Genomic DNA, 9,779 nt, shown 5'->3' on the forward strand with positions numbered 1-9,779 from the left:
AGACACACATCAAGCTCTACACACACAAACACACACATTTACACACATACAGTGTTGCACACACACACCATAAGCTTCCTCTGTACTTAGCAAGCTTAATTCATAGGTAATTAAGACTTGGATTCAATGTAAGGCCCCTAGGGGGCCATTCCATGTATCAATTTTCATTAATAAAGCTTGTTTCTTGCCATTTGGTCTTTTTCTTGCCATTCTTTGTTTTCTTTTCTGTCACACCCCCGGACAACCCGCCGCGCATTTATGTGCTAGGCGTTAAGCACATCACATACATCATCAATAAAAAAACATTCAACAAGCCACTTTATTTAAAAGTAAATGGAGTTCACAAACAAACAAAAAAAGGGACAATATGTCAGACATGGCTAGTCAAACAGTCACTGCCATGTCCACACAAAATATTGTTCATACAAATATAAAATAAACAGATAGTGGCTATCTTAACAACTTCCGCTAATTTCCTCACCCGCGGCCTTCCTCCATGCTTTCTTCTTCGTTTTCTGGAACCCACATAACAGGTGGTACGGTGAGAGATCGAACTAACTCTCAGTGCGGGATTTAGTTCCAGCCCGGTGCTTTTACAAATCAATGCATTTAATTCCCCAAATAACATAAAAAGAAGGTTTTTGAATTTTTCCCCATGTCCCTATCGATTAGGATATGCAAATCACTTTAAAATAACCAGTTTTTATTCCCGCCCCTTTCTAACTCATTTCAAAAGGTTTTAAAATTCCACACTCTGGGAATCCATGCCCGCACATGGAAACCCGGCGAATTGCCACGCAAGGACGACCCGATTATCACACTCTAGATGGGCCATTTCGGGGACCCATCCGGCGAACCGCCGCGAATTTGGCGACCCGTTCTGTTCTGTTCTGTTCTGTTCTGTCCTGTTCACACACTGGGCTGCCACACATGGACAGCCCGCTTTTCAAAAAAACACATGCAGAGCCGCCTCACACGGACGGCCCCAATTTAAAACGATTCATTCAAGTTCCCCATTCCCAAATTCCCAATTCAATTCCTGTCAATTCAATTTCATGCATCAAGAGTTCCTATCATGCAATTCTACACAAATTCAAACGATTGTTCGACATTCACAACATGCAGTTTATCCACCAGATTAAGAAAAAGGACTACTTACCTCAATCCATGCATTTTTTGTATTATTTGTAAAAAGACCAGGAACCCGCACCTGTATTTTCAGTGCCTTCGTTTGAGCGGTTGTCAGGATCTCGCGTATTCTCAGCGTCTCCTAAATTCACGCGGTTTGCTCCTAAGTTTTAAACGCTTAATTAACTTCTTATTTCTTTTTAAATCCAAAGAATTTACACATAATTAAAACCCTCAATTCAGTTTCCCCCACAGTTCAATTTGGTATTATTAAATTGGTATTAACCTTGATCCTCGTACTAATTTGATTGACTTTAAAGAAGGAAGGGGTTCGGTTCGGATATTGGGTTATTGGGTTATTGGGTTTAAGTTTTGGTTTCCTTACCCCGTATATCCAATCGGCGGTTCCGGGTCTAGGGTTAATGGGTTATTGGGTTATTGGGTTAATCGGCGGTTCCGGGTCTAGGGTTAATGGGTTATTGGGTTATTGGGTTATTGGGTTATTGGGTTTAAGTTTTGGTTCATAGGATCACACTCTAGGGTTAATGGGTTTCGGGTCTAGGCTAGGGTTTTTGAATTCAATCTTAGGGTTTTCGGGTCTAGGTCTTGGGTTTTCGGTTTTGGGAGAGAGGGGTTCGGGTCTAGGGTTAGAGGGTTTCGGGTTTGGGTTTTGGGAGAGAGGGGTTCGGGTCTAGGTTAGAGGATTTCGGGTTTGTTTCTTGGGTTGGGGTGGTTCGGCCGGCGGCAGCAGCAAGGGAAGGGGGTCGGCTTTGGGGGGTGCTCGGCCAAGGAGGAGGAGTGGGGAAGGGGTTTCGGCCAAGAGAGAGAGAGTTCGGGTGGTGGCTGGCTTGTGGCCGGCGGCAACCAAGAGGAGAGGAGGGGCGGCCAAGAGGGAAAAGAGAAAGAAAGAGAGAAAAAGAGAAAGAGAAAGAGAGAAAGAGACTTACAGAAGAAGAGAGGAGGGTTGGCTGTGGAAGGAGAGAGGAGAGGGATAGGTTATATGGGTGGGAATTGGACTTAATTTAGATTTGCATTTTTTTCTAATTTGGGCTTTCTAATTGGGCTAAGTATATATATAATTAAAATTTGTATGCAGAATTTGGATATACCTTTCATTCAATAAATAAAACGTTTTTTTTTTTTCTATTTATTTGATTGTCCTTTTATAATTTATTTTCTGAACTATATATATATTATTCTTATTTATATTTTGTTCTATTTAGGATTCTAAATTTAAAATATACCCGAATTCAGAGGCGTTACATTTTCCATTCTGATCTGATAATCTCTCTTTAAAACATTTAAATAACATGTGTAAGCATTTAAAACACAAAAGGTTACTGTTTTGATACAAATCTTTCACAAAAGATCACATTTTCATACATTTCTTTGCATATTTTACATTCTTTCTCTTTTCTGTCTCCTTGATCACCTTTGCAAATTAATTAAGGGCTAGGATAAGTGTAGTGAGCAAGCTTGCATCCTTGCTTATCCAATCCCTTAATTTCTTTGATTAAAAGTGATTGAAAAGGAATAAAGTGACTTGCATAAAAGATAAACACACAAGGGCTGTTCAAAGTGAGCAAGTAAGCATCCTTTACAGTTCCTCAACCCTAAGTCCACTTGAGAAAGGCCTATTTGCCATTAGATCCAAGGAAATGGTGAAATTATGCCCTTTCAATGGCTAATTTCACTATTTCTGAGGATCTGATTGCAAATAGTGAGAAACTGAGGTTTAAAGTGTAAAAAGACAGCAACTGGGTTGCTCCATGTCATTTACATCTTTAAATCCATGAAGTTTTAATGATAATGCCTTTAAAACAAGTGTAAAGGTGCCAAAACATGATTTTTAATAAAATCAGGGGCCTCCTTGCATATTTCCAGGCACAGACATGTTTAAAATATATTGAAAATGATGATTTGACAAGTTTTGAACTCTTGATCTCCTCTTTACATGTTTCTGGTATGAAAACAGTGGTTAAATACCCTTAGTAGCTTGTATTGGACCAAACCGGGCCTTAAAAAGGGCTTGTACCAGCCTCTGGTACCATGACAAACTCAGTCTCAGCACTTAATTACATAAAAAGCTTAGCTGGTATAAAGGAATTCACTAAAAAAGCACTATTTTGACCTCTGCTGACAGATCAGCCATTTCAGAACAATAGAGGGACCAAATTGAAAAACAGACTTCACAGTCAGATAGAACACATCAAAACACACAAAATTGATATAAAGTTTGCATCATTTGGACATTCCTACAGACAGATAGGGATCTCCAAAGTTCAACTTTTAAAAAAAAGGAAAATTCTGTATTTAAAATGGTAAAATGACCATGAATACCCATGAGCTTAATCAAGTCATTCGACTGAGCTACACTGCTCAGAAAAATCTCAAATTTGGAACAAAAATCCCTGACATGTATATCTTTGAATCTGTGAAATAAAAATCACATATCCTGTATAAAATTCAAGAGAAAATGATTTAGAAATATTTAAATATATATGTTCTTCATATCACTTCGATCCAGATTATGATTTAATACAAATCAAAGCTCCCAAACTCTTCCAAAACATTCCAAATGACATAAATGAACTCCCTGAATGTCCAGTTGAGCTCTGAAACCTTTGTACCAATCTCTGGTACCAATCTGGTATTGAAACCAAAACCATAAAACTTAAATCATGTCCAAAACCTGTTTGAATGTGAAATTGATGCTTCCAAAGCCTTCTATAGCACCACACGATCTTAAACGACCAATTGATTGAAAGAAATCACAAAGAAAATCGATAGGAATCGATCTGAGACTCAATCGGTACCAATTGGTACTGTAGATGCCTGTTCCGCCGTCTCCGATGATCGCCGGCAGCCGACAATGGTACCAATCGACTCCTGATATCAAGGCGATCACAACCATGCCCTTGGCCGGCGCCGCCGTGACTTGGATCGGCCGGACTGAGTTTGTCAGTGAAGAACCCTAAGCCGATAACCCTCTTGCACAGATATTAAAGCAGGAAGCACAAATCTTGAAGCAATCTGCTTAATCCAATGAATTGAATTCAAAATCAAATCTAACGGCTATCTGACAGTATGGGGCCCACTTGTCAATTTAAATAAACTCCCCAATACTAATCTCAAAGCACAAATGAATGGTGTCTAAGCCTTGCACATTAATTAATGGCCCAATGCACATCTTAAGGCCCAAAAGCCCAAATCTCAAAGTCCATTTAACCAAATCATCTCTGTACCAATCTCAAAGCCCAATGATTTCAATCCAATGGCTTGTGCACATCTCAAAGGCTCAAAAGTCCAAATCTCAAAATTCTGCACTGATCTTAAAGTCCACATGTGACCAGAAGACCCCCTTTTGCACATAAACCCCTCTGTTTATTCGAAATACACAAAGAAGTCCCTGTAAATTTACACAAAGACCCCTGTCAGCACAAAACCTTCTCAAACAAGCCCTTAAAGGCCCAAATTGCACTCCAGACCCTATTAAAAGCCCAAATTATAGCCTCAGGTCCCTGAAAATTTACAAATAAGTCCCTGGAAACATAAAAAGTTCACAAATAGGTCCTTTCAAGTCCTTTTTGGCCATAACTTTTTCATACTAAGTCCAAATCAACTCAAATCAGTCCCAAATGAACCCAAATCCGATCCTCTTTAATTTTAAATAATATTTGAACACATTCAAGTCTCAGTCATAATCTGAAATGACCAAAATGCCCCTCTCTTGACATGTTTCATAAATAAATGACATCCAAATGCTCCTTTCATATCAAAAATACATAAATGATATTTCTCAGTAATGTTCTTACATATGAAATCCATGTCTTCATACATATATCACGACAAATAAATAAAACATGCTCCCAAGTTAAATGAGAACCAAACACATGACCAAAGTAAATCATACATGAGCCTCTTTTAGCCTCATTATTCAGTTCAACCCAAATAGGCATACATCCCGGAATGCATGAGGTATTCAGTCTGATTCGAAAGGTCTTTTTGATGTAATTAACGGCGGGGGCTTGCGCCCGTCGGGAGTAAAACGTCCCTGCAACCGCAAATAATAAAACCTCCGACAACTGATCATGAACGTAGGTCGTCACAAGGGGTGAACCAGGAGGAAAGCAGGAAGCAAATTCCGAGTGAATGCCTTCCCCTGAGTTCGGTGATCTGCTCACATCCAAAGAAGCAGAGCACTGGACCCGGCTGGGAGCATTTCCACTCACCCGCACATGAAAAAAACCGCACCGTTAGCTAACCTGACGCCGTGCAACTTTCTGCGCCCTACACTCATATATATATATAGGAATATGCTAGTATGTTATGCATAGCATAGAGCCCCTCCATGCAACGCCTTGGATTTCGACTTTTCAAAATCCTAACAGTCGATCCGAACCGTCCATCTTATTCTCCATATTAATATGTGTTTGGGGACCAAATTTTATATTTTTTGGAATTTTTTTACTATTTCTTTAGATTTATTGAAAATCACTGTTTTTTTATGGTCCAGATTTGCTGAAAACAGCGATTTTCAATAAATCTAAAGAAATAGTAAAAAAAATTCCAAAAAATGTAAAATTTGGTCCCCCAAACACATATTAATATGGAGAACAAGATGAATAGTTCGGATCGACCGTTAGGATTTTGAAAAGTCGAAATCCAAAGCGTTGCATGGAGAGGCTCTATGCTATGCATAGCATGCTAGCATATTCCTATATATATATATTTTACTAATTAAAAGCTGTCAGGTATTGATCATGAGCTAGATCTAGTGTGTTAATATCTGCTGCTATTTCACTAAATTAAACTTTTGAAGGCTTACGTCCCAACTGCCAAGCCAGCAACTGCAACTGCAACGGCAACTGCCTTACCCTTATCTCAATCTCAATCTCAATCTCAATCTCACTAGTTTGCTATCTAAAACATCAAACAACTTAATTAATTCCCAACTACGCACTATTTCATACATAATTTATGTTCCATAAATTAGAGCTGTATTGGTTATAACTTATATGCATGCATGCATCAGTAATTTAATTTAATTCTACCTTATATATATATATATATATATATATATATATATATATATATATATATATATATATATATATATATATATATATATATATAGTACATCTAAAATCAGGACCATTAATTTATTTCGAAATATATAAGAGATAAATAAAATAAAATGTCATTTTCAGACGAATAGCAAATATTAATTGCAACATCTTTAAATATCTCCTTCTTAATCAATAATCAAGCGTGTGTGTATATAGATATATATAGTTCATCAAAATAAAACATTACATTTTTATCATACCATTACAAACAGAGCTTTCCTGATCATAATTTAAATAACTAAATAGTTGAGGAACGACAAGCAAAAGAGAAAAACAATCTGTGATTGCTATCAAAAGAATAGCACTGATTTGGGCCTTGGGCCTTGGGCCTAGGCTTTTCCTACTGGTTGTGTATGAATTGCACTAAATGGTTTTATTCTGAGCCTTGTAAAAGCAATACGATACAAAATTTGAAGGGAAATTCTTTTCTTACAATTACAAATGTCCATATTACATTTTTATAAACAATTGTCGTCATTTAAATTTGCATACAGCATGCATGTTGTGATGCTTCTATTACTATATATGCGCATATGTTATCATCATTACAAGTCAACAATTATAATATATATATAATAATAATAATAATAATAATAATAATAGCAGAAGAAACACCTTGCGTTTTATTAGACATTGAAAAACATGATTTTGTTACGATTGTTCATTATAAACAAGATATGAACAATCACACTTTAATCTTTTATTGACTTTGACAGCATAGCATGCATACAAGATTCAAGAAGAAAATGTAAGAATGTTGATCCATAACTTTGATAGCATTGTCTTCTGCAACTCGACAAGTCTCATCCACTCGGCCTACCTCAGAGTACGTTATTTGACATCTTTTTGCAGCTTCTACTTTCAGAATCATAATCTCAACTGTATACCAATAAGAAAAATAATTTTCAATTAAAAACACATATATATATATTCTCAATCACTGATTTTGGGAGTTCAGTGGGAAGAAAAAAGCAAGTCAGAAACTCCTGAGGGCTGATCATCGACTCTCGCCAATGCCATTTGGAGCAGATTTGGGTGAGTTAATTTAATAATTTTTCTTTTAGTTTCTTATTTCTCGAAATACCTTAATTATAATGGCATAGGAGTTAAGCTTCTGATCATGTACGTACTGATTTCTCCAAGTTTCTTATTTCTGCATAAGTGATTCTTAAATTATCAATATTAATTCATGCTAGGTAAACTCACTTCAGTCAATTCTAGTACTGGAATGGTTTATCATGTAAGCTTTATGGACCTTGTCATTTTCTGTGGAAAATTACAACTTCAATTCTGAGTTACTGGCTGGGGTGGACTGTCTATTTTTATCATCCATCTCCATTGGACTGTGAATCAAGTAATTTTTTTTTTTTTTTTTGTTTGTTATAACTTGAGATGTTTTTTGTTGTTGTTGTTGTTGTTGTTGTTGTATTGTACTTCTTTTATTTGTTAATTACTTAATATTACATTTAGTAACAATACTTTGTGTTGTAGTTGTATGGAATCGGTTATATATAAATGCAAACTGAAAGGTCTCGATTTTACTGTGGAACAATTGGAACGAAGGAAGCGATCATTTGAAAAAATTAAGTCCTTGTGACACATACATACCCGTTTCACTCTCTGATCACTTTCTATTACTGTGCGCGAAGGCATGCGTTTCCTCATCCCGCCGCAGAACCACGCACCTTCCCAACGCCTTCTCTTCTCTTCTCTTCTCCCAAGAGGAGCTTCTCTTCAAAGCTTCACGACGATGCTTGTTCGTATCTGATCATAACCTATCTGGAATATATCTTTCCTATTCCAGATCTAGGGTTTCGATTTTCATCGTAATTTTTCTAAATTTGTGTTTTCTGCATGATAGATGACCCTGTATGATTTTGTTTGCATGGACCTTATTAAATTAATATTTTGTTTTTGAAATATTTTTTTACCAGTTTCTGCTGTATACAATTGTTTTATTGAGGTTACATTTTGTGGAGAGCCTCTACAGTTTCTTCTTCAGGTAATTTGGAGTTAATATCATCTAAAAGTTTGAACTTTTGATCCTGTAGTATTTGTTCCATTTAAAGTTGAAATCTTTTCTCTTTTATTTCGGGGGTTGATTCCCCACTCCTTATAATTGTATATCTGTACATGCATAATAGTTCTCAGTTGCAATCAATGGACAATGATAGTGTTCTCCTAAAACATAATGTATTTCTTGTCTTTATCTGGATATTATGGCAAAATGATCAAATATAAATTTTGAATTTAGGTCTGAGATTAGTTAAAAATATTGATTGCAAGGCTGTTTGGTGGCCAGTACCAGTTCTGTACTAGCTCCAACTTTGGTACTGATACATTGTACTAGTAGAACAAAGTGTGTACACGTACTGGTACCAAAAAACTGACAGAAGGATATCAGCGATCGGTTTCACGGTTGCTGATGTCTTTACATGACGTCAGTAAAAACCAACAGTGACCAAAAAAAATTGGCCGCTGATAAGTTATTAGGGATCGGGATGACGTCATTTAGCGATCGATGATGTCATCGGGCGTGTTGGAAATTATAATCTGATTGTGGAAGGTATTGGAAGAGAGGAGTTTATAATATAATTTCTATTATTACTCAAGTGTACAAAGCCTTTGATATATTTCTTACTAGCACTCACGCCTCACTCTATTGATTCTCTGTTTCTATCTATTTTTTCATTCACTCATATATACTACGCTATAGGCCCTAACATATATTTATACTATCCTAAAGTCGGTGGTACATCTTTCTAGATACTTCATACTTATTCTACCGACATATATTTCCAGAGAGTACATGATACTCGTATGATAAATTACAAGAGTATTGAATTTTCTAGAATAATCCACTTGAATCATAGCCGGCTATATATATCTTTAATACTCTAGAATTAATTAATGGGCTTTGGGCCTTCTGGATCTCTCCAAATATTAATTGGGCTTTGGGCTTCGGTGTTGTTATCTTCAACACTCCCCCTCAACACCGACTTGAATCTCTTTAAATTTAAATTTGCTGATCGATTTTCTGTATCGTCTATTCCCTCCCCCTTGATTTAAAATTCCGTGTGGCTCCTTCACATAAATTTCTTTATCAGGGTAGTTATTTTGAAATTCCGATTTAACGTATCGCCACTTTTTTAGCCTTCTCATCGGAGCATATGTCTTCCAATAGTTGATGCCGGATTCTTGTTTGAAGCCTTTTGTCATCACCCTTGCTTTGTAGTTTTTGACTTCACCGCCAGGATTTAACCTTGTCTTGTAGATATATTTATCGCTAATGACTTCACGATATTTTGGTTGATCTACAAGCTTCTGAGTGTTGTTCTTCTCAATCATGTAGTTTTTGTCCTTCCTGGCCTTCTTCAAATTTTCATGCTTTGCGGCCTCTTCAAAGTTTTGAGGTTCAACAAATGAAAAATTAGATGACTCGTAAATTTCGGATAAAGATCTTACTTGCTTGGGGGATGACTTTGATATTGTAGACCCTTCTTTAGCTCTTCGAGTATCACT

General features: G+C 36.6%; 1 long non-coding RNA gene across 1 annotated transcript; it reads right to left on the minus strand.

The window, feature by feature from the left end:
• Positions 1-295: 295 nt before the first annotated feature.
• Positions 296-2,092, minus strand: LOC144555923 (uncharacterized). Its single transcript, XR_013512158.1, has 3 exons — positions 2,076-2,092; positions 1,211-1,291; positions 296-515 (listed from the first exon to the last, which is right to left on the minus strand). It is a non-coding gene; the product is annotated as an uncharacterized LOC144555923 (long non-coding RNA).
• Between the last annotated feature and the right edge of the window lie 7,687 nt (positions 2,093-9,779).

This window comes from Carex rostrata, chromosome 6 (assembly GCF_964058835.1).
Source record: "Carex rostrata chromosome 6, lpCarRost1.2, whole genome shotgun sequence".
Taxonomy (NCBI): Eukaryota; Viridiplantae; Streptophyta; class Magnoliopsida; order Poales; family Cyperaceae; genus Carex; species Carex rostrata.